The following is a 10635-nucleotide window of genomic DNA, read 5'->3' on the forward strand; positions in this document are numbered from 1 at the left end:
AAAGCATCAATTGGAATGCTTTGAGAACAGCACAAAGAAGACCATAGATAAAATTACTTCTTAAATTCTACCACATTCTGATTGTGCCATCCGAGACTGCATCATGTGACCTTTATGATTCCAAGAATCACATAAAAGAGACCATGATCCCTGGGCCGGTTCCTGCATTTATCATCCGTTCCAAACTACCCTGACTTAACACTTTTAATACTTTCCAGGATGAACCAGAAATCACTTAGTACTTTTACCTCTCTCCATGTTATATTCTTTTTCCAAATTCTTCCATTTTCTATTCTTCCTTCCAAGAAATTATTTAAAATTATACCCATATTGTTCCATCAAATGATCATATCAATCAAATATCTCTTTTTTTCTTTAAATGTTATCTTAGTCTCCAGTATAACTCTTTACTCTATTTTAAAAAAAATAAGGAAAATACAGGTACACATCTATGTTTGTTGTTCAAATAAGAAAATTGCAGATATTTGTCGACATATGCCAAATCAATATTAATCTTTGTTATCCTGCATAATCTGGTAGTCATCTGTTAGATCAGTTGTAATTAGCATGACATTCATAAACTGAGGTTGGCTGATAAGTTGGCCTTGAAAGAGAGGTAGCTGATGTATCAGCTATCACTGGCACTGGAAACCGTGGGGTACTCCCAGTTGAAGTTTAGGAAAAGACCTTCATTGGCAGATATGTTGTGATATCTTTTTGGAAAAGTAGAAGGCTCCACCATTAGTCCAAAATAATTGCTCTGTATGGGAGACAAGATGCTTTACTGAGAACTAGAAGTTGTAGTTGTAATGAAGTTCACACCACAGCCATTTGCTTCATTGTAGCTGCTTTGAGAGTGCCCGTGGACAGTGGTCAACTGATTTAAAATAGCACGTTGATCCACTGCAATATTGTTCTGGTGGTCTAAATGACATTGATGATGGAGGAGAAAAATCACCTCTGATCAGGATAGTTGTATCACCAAGTACGTGGCTAGTAGACGGCTTTCTTATTAGAGGCATGTTTAAATTTGCAGAAAGTAAAAATGAACTTTCTACACTAGTGTCAGCCACAAAACCAGAATTATGGTTATGCACATTACCCTCTGCTTTAAAGTGCTTCTTTTTGAAATCTTAAGCCAATGAAAATACCAGAGAGCCATTTTTATTCACAACTCTTCTTTTTATTCTCACTAAAACCTGGGGACAACCTCGTTTAAGATTTCGATTATGGCAGAACTGTAGCTAAAACCAAAGGAGAAAAATTTTAGTAATATTTTAAAACAAAACACAAGACTATATTAAGCCTAACCTATAAAAATCTCAGATTTCACGTTTACTATGCAATGATATTATCATAAAAATGTGTACAATGCTGACTATATTTTGAAATTCCATATTTGGAATATACACATTTAAATAGAATAGTCATCAAATTTAAGAAGTTAGCATTTGCAGCAACGGTGAAAGCAACTTTTTAAAAAAAAGCTTTAATACCTTCATTTAGATTTCTTTTAAGATTCATAGTTGCTAGGAACGTTTTGCATAATCTTGAATAGTTAAGGCACTGTCTTAATTTTTAGAAAAAATAAAGAATTTCAGCCTTTGTAGTTTTATAGAATTTCAAAATCTTGCTTTACATTTATATTACCATATTTTGATATACAAAATAAAATTTTATATATACGTTACCAAGTCATAACTACAATTACTGAATTCCTTGCTTAAAACAGAGACTTCTTTCTCTTCTGCCAGAAAGTCAGCTGGACAAGAAGATTTTTGCAAATTCTGCCGCAATTTACTAAACCCATAAATGTTAAGCTGTCTAAGTAAACTTTTCATACTTCCAGTTTCAAATAATCTGAAAGGGGCCTATCGTTCCAACACTTCCTTCTTAAAGACAGCTTCACCAATCACTATGGAAGATCCAGTATAACCCCACCAGATGGATTTAAATTGGTCACTCCCAGCCATTTTCCAGAGTTTTCCTGGAAATGTCAGAGAACGAAAATCATTATCTTCACCTGATTCTGAGACACAATGTATGTAACATGGTCTTTTTATCAAGGATTCTTCAGACAAAGTCTGAAAAGCATTTTCTTCAAACATAGACTTCAAGACAAGTCCCCAGATATTGTTTGATCACACAATAGAGATCTACCAGAGTTTCCTGAACCAGTTGGTCCGTCTTTATGAGACACATCTTGAATTTCTGAAGAAACAGGTGTCATCTCAAATAACTTTTTCTACTGCTACTTTTCTAATCTGCATGTTTTTGAGCACTGCAGCTACAAATGCTGTTCTGGCAGGCCTGCACAGATAAACTGCTAGGCCATCACAATGGTTCTCAACTTGAGAAGATGCGACATCACAAAACGACTGGTCTCCTAGCAACCCAAGTGTAACATTAAGCCAGTGTTTATTTCTCATTCATCCAGTTAAAATGAAACATATAGGATACTTATTTTTATAGTGTGATCTGCAAATATTATCCCCACAAAATCTTTTTAAATAATTTAATTTTTTGGGTCTATGAAATAAAACCAATCTCCATACTTTTGTACACAAATTTATAACAGATTTATGAACAGAGTATAAATAATGCACAAAATATATAAAATAATTTTAAAGTTATGGAATTTAAAGTGAAATTTGTGTTAAGCCTGTACAGAAAATTTATACCTATTACATTATAATTTGTAATTAAAGTGAAACAATTTTATTTGGAAATGGAAGTAGTTATTTATCTGTTTACTTTACAATAAGTAGCTCTATATTCAAAACATGAGCAGAATAATTATCAGTGTATTTGGTATGTTTATTAATAAATGGTAAATATTTATGAAATAAAAATAGATTAAAGTAATCAATCAAACTTGAGAAATCCCTAAGGGGGTAATTTTTGTTTTAAATTGTAATTCAGTGCTATAAGTAAAACAAATAACATATTTATTTTGTTTGTAATTCATGAATTATCACCTTTTGCCATTCTTTCACTCAGAAGTTTTTCAGTCCTAGAAGGAATAAATTTTCTTGTCATCTTTATAATCCATACTCTTGGGGCTTCTGTTAAGTGTTCCAAAATGAGGTTGATAAATACACTTATAAACAAGATCCTGGGTTCAATAAACAGTGCCTTCATTAAGGGGAAAACAAACAATCAAAAACAAAGAAATAACAGTATATGTGGGTTTCGGTGGAAAAGACCAGGTAATGCATTATAGGAAGCAATATGTTTCTCAGACCTGAAACAGTTGGCATTGTTAGCATAATGCGGCATTTTAAGGCAAGTGTTTTGTACACTAATTGTTAATAAAAGCTAGGTTTTGTATCACTAAACTGTAGTAAATCCAGCTCTACCAAAATTTGTATTCTTTATTTAGACATAAATTTCATTAAACATAAGCCAAATTCAAAATGAGAGATAAAATTTTGAAATAAATAAATATTCACTCAATCTACAATGTAAATTTTTCCTTCAGTATTTGTATATTCCATTCTGTGTAAATATTAGCAAGTTGAATTCATGGCATATTATAAGTATTATAAAGTATAGTTAAGTTGGACTTAATCCTGATTCATAAATTTTATTTAACATACACAAATCAATAAATGTGATACCATCTGTTAAATAACAAATAATTGGAAAATAACAATCTCAAAATATGTAGGAAAATTATTAACAGATCTGATCTTAACTTTTAAAAAAATTCTTAACAAATTCGCTCTAGATAGAATATGACAAGACATAATAAAAGCCATATATTAAAAACTCATGACTATCTTCAAGTTCAATATTAACATACAGGAAATTTTTCCTCTGGTCCAGTAATAAGAAAAGTACCTCAATTTCACAAGTCCTAAATTACACTACTAGAAGTTCTAGCAAGAATACCTAGTCAAGAAAAAATATAAAAGGCATTCAACTGGTAAACAAGCAGTAAAATTTTTACAGATGACTTAAATATACATAGATAGAAACCTCCATACACTCCTCCAGTGACTGTTAGAAATAATGAACAAACTTAGTAAACTTGCAGAATACAAAATCAATAAACAAATATCAATTGCATTTTTATATAGGAACAGAACATTATCAGAAAGAGAAATTAGGAAAACAATTGTGTGTAAATTTATACCAAAAAGAATAAAATAGGAATATATTTGATAAGTGAAACAACAGTTCTAAACATAGATCTATAAATTACAGGTGCAAGGAATATAAGTAAACTTAATAAATGAAAGGAATTCTGTGCTTACTGATTGTATACAATGTGAGGAAATACTCTAATCTATCTTTCACTTGTTCAATCTGCCCAGCACTACTTATTGAGGAGAATCTCATTTCTTCATTTCATTCTCTTGCTTCCGTTTTCATGGGTTAATTGATCATAGGTGTGAGGGAATATATCTGGTTACTCTATTCTCTTCTTTTGATTGGTGTCAGTTTTTGAGCGAGTATCATGTAGTTTAAGTTACTAAAGCTTTGTAGGACTGTTTAACATCAGAGAACTTTACACTACTATATTTAAATTCTTTTTCAAGATTATTTTGGCAACTGAAGATCTTTGTGGTTACATATAAATTTTGAAATTATTTCTTCTATTTAATGGAAAAATCTCATGGGTATTTTGACATGAATCATACTAAATGTAGATTCATTTGGGAAGTATGGTTGTTTCAACCACATTGTTTCACATCATTAACATAAGAGATCTTTTCATTTCTTTGGATCAATTTTAATTTCCTTCATCAATGTTTTCTGTTTTTTAACGTATAGGTTTTCTCCTAATTTGTTTACTTCATTTGAACTTATTCTTTACATACATATAATTATATACATTATATTTTGAAAAATGTTTCCCACACAAATACAACAGGCAGAAGGCAGTGGCAAGACAAATTCAAAGTCCAGAATGAAAGAAATCTGATATCTAATATAACATATCAAGCAAGGTATCCATTAGAATAGAAGGAGAGTTAAATAATCTCCACAAAAGCAAATACTAAAACTATTCGGTAACAGAAAAAGAAATAATGAAACATCTATTCTAAAAATAAAGAAGCAGGATGCTATAGAAAGGAGAAAGGCATAATTAGAAAGGCAATAGATATAATGACTTACAGCAGTATAAATATGATGTAAAAAAGGACATCAAAATTTTTATGTGTCAGAGCATGAAACAGGACAAAACAGAGTATTTTCTTCTTGTTTCTGTTCTCTGTATGATGCGTTTGAGTTTGTATTCATTTCAGTTAATATAAACAGATATAGTAATGGGTCAATATACATACAAAACAGGGTAACCATAAGTCAAAATCTTACAATGAAGTCACAAAGCCAGAAAAAAACCAAGATAATAAAAGAAAACTTATAAAGCCACAGAAAGATAAAGAAATGAACATAAAGGAAATACCAAATCAACTGGAAAATGAAGTTCAAAATGGAAATAAACACCAGTTTATCAATAATTTTTACAAATGATATTGGAATTAGTGCTTCAATCAAAAGATATATATTGCCAGATTGGATAATATAACAGGACCCTACATTATGAAGCATACAAGAGACCCAATTTAGAAAGAGGAACACACATCAATTCAAAGTCAGAAGATGGAAAAATATATTCCATGCAAATGGCCATGACAAGAAGGCAGGACTAGCAGTACTGACTTCACACAAAATAGGCTTTACAACAAAGGCCATAGAGAATGATAAACAAGGACATGATATAATGATTAAAGGAGCAACACACAATGAGGGTATTATACTCATTAATATATATGCACTCAATATAAGAGCACCTAAATACATAAAGCAAACACTAATAGATGAAAAGGAAGAAATCGATGGGAGCACAATCACAGTAGGAGAATATAACTCCCCATTACCATAACTAGACTGGTCTTTCAGACAGAAAATTAATAAGGGAACAAAGATACCAAAAGATATGATAAAATAATTGGATTTGGTTGATATTTTCAAAACACTACTTTTCCCCAAAACAGAATATATATTCTTTTCCAGAACACATGGAACATTTTCTAGGAAAGTTTATGTACTGAGGCACAGGAAAAGCCTCAACAAATTTAACAAGATAAAAATTATTTCAAGCATCTTTTCTGAGTATAATACCATGAAACTAGAAATCAATCACAGAAAAACAGGGAGAAAAAATGACAGCATGTAAATTAAAAAAATGGTACTTTAAAAAGTTGGGGAGGTGAGGATTTTAAAGAAGAAATTAAGAAATATCTTGAGAAATATGACACAACACTACACAAAGTCTATGGAATACAGTTAAAGCAGTCTTAAGAGGGAAGTTCACTCTGACAATGTCAGCCTCAAAGTATAAGAGCAATTTAAAATAACTAATCTAAAGTTCTATTTAAACTAATCACGAAGAGAAGAGCAAACAAAACCAAAAGTCAGCAGAAAGTGGGAAAATAAAGATCAAAGGAGAAAGAATTGAAATAAAGATTAAAAAATAGAAAAAAATCAATCAAACTGTTTTTTGAAATAGTCAACAAAATTGACAAAACTCAGAACAGGCTCACCAACAAGAAAAGAGAGAGAACACAAAAAACATAAGAAATGAAAATTTAGAAACTAAAAGAGTACATCAAATTTGCAAAATATCATAAGGTAATACCATGAGCAACTGCATGAAAACAAACTTGATAACCTAGAAGAAATGGAGAAGTTTCTGGAAACATTCAGCCCACCATTATTGCATCAAGAAGAAAATGATCATTTGAACAGACAGATCACCAGAAATGGAATACAATTATCAATAAAATAAAAAATCCCTGCAAACAATAATTAAGACCCAAATAGCTTCACTGGGGAATTTCACCAAACATACAAAGAAAAATCCATACCAGTCCTCCTCAAACATTTCCAAAAGATTCATATGGATAGAATACACCCAAACTCACACCTTAAGGCCAACATCAACCTGATAACAAAACGAGACAAAGACACTACCTAAAAAGAAAACTATAGGCCAATATCATTGATAAACATAGATGTAAAAGTCCTTAAGAAATTATTAACAAACAGAATCCAACATCAAGTAAAAAAAAATCATACACCATTATCAAGTTAGGTTCATCCCAGGAACACAAGGATGGTGTAACATATGCAAATCAATCAATCAATAGTGATACAACTTATCAACTAAACAGAGGACATGAAACCATATGATAATCTAAGTAGATGCAGAAAAAACATTTGATAACATTTAACACCTATCTGCAAAAAATATTCTTATCACAGTGGGTACAGAGGGACCATATCTCAACATAATAATAGCTATTTATGACAAATATATAGCCAGCAAAATACTCAATGGTTAAAAACTGTAACCCTTCTCACAAAAACCTGAGACAAGACAAGGTTGCCAATTCTCACAATTTCAATTCAATATTGTCTTGGAAGTCCTAGCCACAATGTTCAGGCAAGAAAATTTCATTTCCTATCAAATTATGCAAAACATTTCTTTTTAGGACTGAAACAAATGATCCTAAGTTTTAAATAGAGCCATAAAAAACCATAGTTTCCAAAACAATATTGAAGTAAAAAAAAGAGGCTTCAGGAATAATCCATCAGGTCTCCATACACTATTGTAGAGCTACAATAATGACATTGACATGATATTGGTACAGAAACAGGCATATGGACCAATGGAAGAGAGTAGAGAGCCTAGGAATAAATCTACAGGCCTTTGTTCAATTAATCTTTGACAGAGTAGCCAGGAATATGACAGAGAAAAGACCATCTCTTCACCAACTTGTGGGAAAACTGGATAGCAGCATGCAGAGAAATGGAGTTAGAGCACTCCTTGAATCCATACACAAGAATAAACTCAAAATATCTTGAAGAATTAAATGTAAGGTAAGACACAGTAAATCTCCTTGAACAAAACATAGGCAAAACACTCTGACATAAATAGCAGCAATGATCTCCTAGAACAGCCTACTCAGGTAATGGATGTAAGAGCAAAATTAATAAATGGGACCTAATAAAACTTATAAGCTTTTGCACAGCAAAGGGAACCAAAACCAAACAAAATGACAAACTACAGGATTAAAGAAAATATTTAGAAGTGATGCAACTGACAAAGTCTTAATTTCCAAAATATAAAGACTTCATACAACCTAATAATATTAAAAAAAAACAAGAAACCCAATCTGAAAATGTGCAGAATCCCTAAACAAGCAATTCTCCAATAGAGCCATTCAAATGCCACACAGATATATGGAAAAAAAATTGCTATCATTATCAGAGAAGGGCAATTCAAAACTATAATGATATATCACTTCCCAGTAGTAACAATGGTCATCATTCAAAAGTCCACAAACAATAAATGCTGGGGAAGATGTGGAGAAATGGAACCTTTCTACACTGCTGGTAGAATGTAGTTTGGTGCAGTCATTTTTGAAACCAGGATGGAGTTTCCTCTAATGGATAGAAATAAACTTAAAATACGAACCAGCAATCACACTTCTGGGTATATATCAAAGGGAACCCTATTTCAAGAAGCCACCTGCACCACAATGTCCTTAGCAGTGCTGTATACAACAGCCACAATATGGAAGTAACCTAATTGTCCAAAAACAGATGACATAATTCAGATGTTATGCCGTATTTACACAATGGAATAATATTCTGCAATAAAAAATGATAAAACAATGACATTTGCAGCAAAATGGATGTCCACAAAAAGTGTCAATCTAATTGAAGTAAGCCAGAAAAAGAAAGAAATATAATACATGACATTACATATGAAGAAGCTTAAAAAAATATTTGGATAAGAACACAATGATTTCATCTACAAAACTGAAATACACTCGCAGATCTACTAAACAATTTTATAATTACTGCGGAAAGGGGCTGCTAGAGGATATATTTGGGAGCAGTAGATTTATAAATTTATCCACTATATATAAAAATAGATATTTTCTAAAATTTCTTTTGTATGACATAGGGCAGTATGTTAAATATTGTGAAGTAATGTTTTATAGGCACAGAAATATATGCATCTACAGGGATACTATGCTATACACCACAGATTGACGCATTATAAATGGCATTTTTCAATGATAAATAAAAAATAAATATGTAAATAAATAAATAGATTAATTAATTAATAATGTAATAAAAGAAATACAAATATTCACACTACTTAACTTTACACATCAAGAATCTAGGAGAAAACAGAAAGAATAAAGAAGAAAATTGAATCAATGAGAGTAAGGCAAATAACAAGAGAAACAATTCAAAAGATAACATAAATACCAAAGTCTGTTTCTTTTAAAGATAAAGTAGACAAACGTTTAGGTTGTCTAAGAAAATAAAAACTTAAATAAAATTAGAAATAATAGAGAAGATATTACCACTGATGTTGTAGAGATGCATAGCACATAAGAAATTAACACTAGCCAACAATTTGAATGACCTAGAACAAAAGACAAATTCCCAGAAACATATGTCTTCCAATACTGAATCAAGAAGAAATTAGAAAGTTAAATAAGGCAAAAGTGTGTATGAGTAAATCAGTAATCCAAACCTCACAAACCAGAAAAAATTTACAAGTTGACTTTACCGGTGAATTCTGTCATGTATTTGAAGACAATTTTTCACTAATTCTTCCAAAAATCTTCCAAGAATTTGAAGGGGTGAAAGTTTCCAAACTTCTTTTATGATGCCTGGTTTATTTGCATAACAATGTTAGAACGGACATTAGATGCAAAATATGGAATATTATCCCTGATGAAAATATGTGTCAAAATTCTCAACAAAACAGAAGGAAAATGAATTCAACAACACATTTAATGTATCATACACATATATGAGTAAAGGGATTTATCCCTTGGTTTAAGATACTTCAAAATACTCAGATCAATAAAGGTGACATGCCACACTAATAGAATGAGAAATAAAACTCACATAATCATTTCAACAGGTGCAAAAAGAGCATTGTATACAATGCAACATCCTTCTAAGATACTCCCAACAAATTAAATTAACCATGTCAGTGGCACGATATCAAATACACACAAACACTGTGCGGAGAGAAGTGGAGCATTTCTCTTTTTATTGATTCTTAGAGAAAGGGTTTATATATGACATGCACAATGCCTCACATATCATCTAAGTTATAACAATGTTAATAATCTTTAGCTATTTATGTCCCCATGCTCCTGCAGTAAGCACAGGATGTGAAATGATCAAGGATTGTTTTAAAGTTCATCACGGAACTTCATTAAGTAGGCCATCTCTTATCCAGCTGGCTGTGCCTGTCTTAGGTTGTCACCCTATGAGGATCTTATCCAGCATAGGCTCTCCAGCCATGCAATGAGCAGGCCATTTCTTATCCAGCCTGGATATGTGACATTCCTCACAGCTTGTTTATCAGTTCAGCCCATGGGCTTATCCTCTAGAGCCTTCAGACTGGAGCTTGCAAACCAAACATTCCTTGACAGAAAAATAGATGAACAAAATTTGATGTATATATGCAATGGAATCAATACATTTCATTCCTATCAAGAGTGTCCACGGTGTTCCTTTTTCTTCACAACCTCACCAAAATCTATTTCTTATCTTTTTGATGAGAACCTTCTGAAAATTGTG

General features: G+C 31.6%; 1 long non-coding RNA gene across 1 annotated transcript; it reads right to left on the reverse strand.

Annotated features, from left to right (window-relative positions):
- Positions 1-1161: 1161 nt before the first annotated feature.
- On the reverse strand, positions 1162-2123 carry LOC140692590 (uncharacterized). The gene is made up of 2 exons (XR_012068156.1): positions 2024-2123; positions 1162-1244 (listed from the first exon to the last, which is right to left on the reverse strand). It is a non-coding gene; the product is annotated as an uncharacterized lncRNA (long non-coding RNA).
- Between the last annotated feature and the right edge of the window lie 8512 nt (positions 2124-10635).

The sequence above is a fragment of the Vicugna pacos genome, unplaced genomic scaffold, assembly GCF_048564905.1.
Source record: "Vicugna pacos unplaced genomic scaffold, VicPac4 scaffold_13, whole genome shotgun sequence".
Taxonomy (NCBI): domain Eukaryota; kingdom Metazoa; phylum Chordata; class Mammalia; order Artiodactyla; family Camelidae; genus Vicugna; species Vicugna pacos.